Here is a 4,994-nt window from a genome sequence, read left to right on the forward strand (position 1 = left end):
GAGAAATGCAAATCAAAACCACTATGAGGTACCATTTCACACCAGTCAGAATGGCTGCGATCCAAAAGTCTACAAGCAATAAATGCTGGAGAGGGTGTGGAGAAAAGGGAACCCTCTTACACTGTTGGTGGGAATGCAAACTAGTACAGCCACTATGGAGAACAGTGTGGAGATTCCTTAAAAAACTGGAAATAGAACTACCTTATGATCTAGCAATCCCACTGCTGGGCATACACACTGAGGAAACCAGAATTGAAAGAGACACGTGTACCCCAGTGTTCATCACAGCACTGTTTATAATAGCCAGGACATGGAAGCAACCTAGATGCCCATCATCAGATGAATGGATAAGAAAGCAGTGGTACATATACACAATGGAGTATTACTCAGCCATTAAAAAGAATACATTTGAATCAGTTCTAATGAGGTGGATGAAACTGGAGCCTATTATACAGAGTGAAGTAAGCCAGAAAGAAAAACACCAATACAGTATACTAACGCATATATATGGAATTTAGAAAGATGGTAACAATAACCCTGTGTATGAGACAGCAAAAGAGACACTGATGTATAGAACAGTCTTATGGACTCTGTGGGAGAGGGAGAGGGTGGGAAGATTTGGGAGAATGGCATTGAAACATGTATAATATCATATATAAAACGAGTCGCCAGTCCAGGTTTGATGCACGATATTGGATGCTTGGGGCTAGTGCACTGGGACCACCCAGAGGGATGGTATGGGGAGGGAGGAGGGAGGAGGGTTCAGGATGGGGAACACATGTATACCTGTGGTGGGTTCATTTCGATATTTGGCAAAACTAATACAATTTGTAAAGTTTAAAAATAAAATAAAATTTAAAAAAAAGAACTATTCATCATCTTAAAAAACAAAAACAAAACAAAAACACAAAAAAAATCTGTACAGCAATGATGTAGACAAATTCTGGATTCTGTCTTCCACCATCTGATCACAGCATGGAAGATTAGCTCATTTCATGACACTCAGTTCTTTCCCCTGAACAACCTGCCACTGTCACTTTTTGAAAAGATGCTTGGGAGGCTCTGTAGCATTTGGAGTCATATGTGTTGTCTATATATCCGAGTAAACTTTATGCATTCTGGCAGGATTTGGTTTCAAATGGTTAGAAAATGCTCTCTTTGTGGAGCCAATTAGAATAGTGACATGGATAGTGCATTATTTTTTCTTCCTCTGTAGTGGAACTCCTGTCAGTATTCCTATATCTTAATTGGCTCTATTTGAAAGGAAATTTTGAAATCCCCCACTGCAGTCTAAATGTACTTATTTATCCTTTGAATTTCCATCTGGTGCCTTTGCAGCAGTTGTTGAGAATTACTTGTTTTGCTGCTCTTTGGGAAATGAGGTGCAGTGGCACCTGAATTGATGAGAACGGTACCACCTCAGATGAGGTGGCCTTCGATAATCATGGGAGGTGGTGGAATGTAGTTCTGCTAGGTGCAAAGGTGAGAACATAATTTCTAGAAGTATGCAGTTCAGTGTGGATGCTTTACTCATTAACATCGATTTTAGAGCAATGATTCTCAAACTTTTTGTGTTCACAAGACACTTTGGAATATGTAGACCTGTTTTTGACCTCTCATTTAAAGGGAGTAAAAGACACCAAATGACACTGAACGAGATAACAGTATATACATAATCAGTTTGTCTTGTCTAAATGTGTCACAGACTTTGTAAAAACACCTGTGATTATCACACTTCTGACTTGGTCATTCTTCAGCTCAGTGTTGTTGTTGGAATATTAAGGTCCACTATACTGATCTTCCTATATGTATATTTAAAATAAAATCATAGAATGAGTTTAGCTTGTATTGTGTATTCGCTTTCTTGAGAGGTAAAATAAAACTTTAAATTCACTGACTGATGATCTGTTAGGCATAGAAATGGCTCTGGACATCATCTAGCTTGATTTTGGCAGAAATGAGGAAACTGAGACTCAGAGAAATCAGATTTATCAAAAATGAATCATTTTTGGTTAGTTCCTGAAGTTTTCAGAAACTTCCAGAAGAAAAATACCTTCTTAATATAGGTTTCTTGGAGATTTTCCTGGTCATGGAGTCCTATATGTCTTCTTAACTCAGGTTCTTTGGTAATTTCCACAGCCCAGCAAAACCTCAAATAAAAAGACGTGGAAGGAAGTTGCTTTATGGTGTGATTCTTAGTCTGCCTATGTCCATATTTTTATAAACCAAATTATAAACTAACAGGTATTTTCAGTTAATTATTCCAAAGCTTTGTAATCCTCAGACTGCTTGATCATTCAGGTCAGTCCAGCTTATCATCCCAGATAAAGAAAGACTAAGAAAGAATAAAATTAGTGGTTTATGCGTGCATTCCATGAAGCCTGGAAAATCCTTAAATAGAGGTCCTTAAAATAGAGGTCCCATAGAGAGGGAAGGTTGAGTAATTACAGAGGTAGGGGGTCCAAGACAATAACTCTGGTTCCCTACATTCATTTCAGTCAGAGGCTCAGATTTTTCCTCCTGAATATGTATTTGAATTTCATAAAAGATTTTGTCTTACCAAGAGTTTGGTAGCCAGAAAAAGTTTGAAAAACCACTTGTAAAACTCACTGAGGAAGGAGATGAGTGAACAAGTTGAGACTACTTCATTATCCGTAGGCGTTTCAGCAGCTGTGTCAGTTATGAATATGAAGCTCTTACATGGCGAGGGCTCCTACACAGAAGAGGACCTTGCCTCTAAAGGTTTTAAGGGCTAGAATAAGAATGTAGGTCTAACCTTTTAGAAAAATGGTGCACAGGGAACTAGATTCCAGGTCCATGTGAGTAAGAATGATCTAAAATCAGAAAATGCATCCTGGAAGTAGAATGAGTGGAGAGAAGGAGGGAGACAAAGAGAAGGAGGGAGTGAAAAGGAGAGAACTTGTTACCTCTCCCAGCTTCAGTTCTGTCATCTGGAAATTGGGAAATTAATATCTGTTCATCTGAGGTATTTTGAAGAGTAAATGATACAGTATATATGTCTTCTGTGCCTGTATGTACGGAAAGAAATCCCATAACTGTGAATGCCCTTGGTAGGAAATTTAAAGTACCAGTCCTCCTCCTATTAAAGCAAAGAGGCAAAGAAGGACACCTAAAAGAAATTTCAACAAAATTTAAAAGACTTTTTAAAGTTTGATATAGACAACATATAAATAAGTAGAAGAATGGTTTACATGAATTCATAGAGTCTCTCATATTGAGCTGTTACTAGTGTCATACTCTTAATTCTGGTGACCTTTGTGGGATAGATAATCTAGCTTCTTTGTGACTGATTTGGCCTCAGATAGAATTCTTATATATCTTTTTCCCATATTGGAATATAAATACTTTACAATATTGTGTTAGTTTCTGCTGTACAACAAAGTGAATAAGCTGTGTGTATACACATACCCACTCCATCTTGGACCTCCCTCCCACTGCCCCCCGCCCCCCCCAACTCCCACCTCATCTATGCTAGCAAGAATTTTTTCCCTACAGATTCTGAAAGCATAGTCACTAGATGTATTCTGGTTTTGTTACACTGAGAACGAATGAAGGATGATGAAATCTAGAATAAGACAAATTCATTGTCCCAGATGAATAATAACAAATAATTACCCTTGTTCAGTCTACAGTTAATTCATCCTGAAAATAGCATGGCTGCAATATCCAACATCTCTTTCCAGACCTGCTTCCCAGGTGGTGCTAGTGGTAAAGATCCCACCTCCCAGTGTAGGAGACATAAGAGATGCAGGTTTGATCCCTGGGTTGGGAAGATCCTCTGGAGGAGGGCATGGCAACCCATTCCAGAATTCTTGCCTGGAAGATCCCACAGACTGAGGAGCCTGGTGGGCTACAGCCCATCAAGTCACAAAGAGCCAGACTGAAGCGACTTAGCATGCTTGCAATATCCAGCATCTCTTTCCAGACCTCAAATTCCAGGAAAGCTAAGGTAAAGTATTCTGTCCCTTGTGTGCAAATGAGAAGTATGAATTGTTTGAGTATAGTATGTGCTAGGGGTTGCAAAGATGGACATGACTGAGCAACTATACTGAACTGAACTGAGGAAAAAAATATACAGGAACAATCTAAAGTTTTATATATATGTATGTATGTATTATATATATGAATGTGTATACACACACACACACACACACACACACACATATATATATATAGTTTCCTTGGTAGCTCAGCTGGTAAAGAATCCTCCTGCAATGCAGGAGATCCCAGTTGAATTCTTGTGTCAGGAAGATCCCCTGGAGAAGGGATAGGCTACCCACTCCAGTGTTCAGAGGCTTCCCCAGTAGCTCAGATGGTAAAGAATCTGCCTGCAATGCAACCCAGGGAGACCTGGGTTCTGTCCCTGGGTTGGGAAGATCCCCTGGAGGGAGGGCATGGCAACCCACTCCAGTATTCTTGCCTGGAGAATCCCCATGGACAAAGGAGCCTAGCAGGCTGCAGTCCATGGCGTCACAAAGAGTCAGACACGACTGAGCAACTAAGCACAGCACAGCACAGCATATGGCTTCCCAAGTGGCGCTAGTGGTAAAGAACCCACCTGTCATTGCAGGAGACATAAGAGACGTGGATTTGATCCCTGGGTTGGGAAGATCCCCTGGAGGGAGGGCATGGAAATCTATTCTAGTATTCTTGCCTAGAGAATTCCATGGACAGAAGAGCCTAGTGGGCTATGGTCCATAGGGTCCCAAAGAGTCAGACATGACTGAAGTGACTTAGCACACACACGCACACGTATATCCTACAGTCATATATGTGTATACTGCTGCTACTGCTAATTCACTTCAGTTGTGTCCAACTCTGTGTGACCCCATAGATGGCAGCCCACCAGGCTCCCCCGTCCCTGGGATTCTCCAGGAAAGAACACTGGAGTGGGTTGCCATTTCCTTCTCCAATGCAGGAAAGTGAAAAGTGAAAGTGAAGTTGCTCAGTCGTGTCTGACTCCTAGCGACCCC

Source organism: Bison bison, unplaced genomic scaffold (genome assembly GCF_000754665.1).
Source record: "Bison bison bison isolate TAMUID 2011002044 unplaced genomic scaffold, Bison_UMD1.0 scf7180017864505, whole genome shotgun sequence".
Lineage (NCBI taxonomy): Eukaryota > Metazoa > Chordata > Mammalia > Artiodactyla > Bovidae > Bison > Bison bison.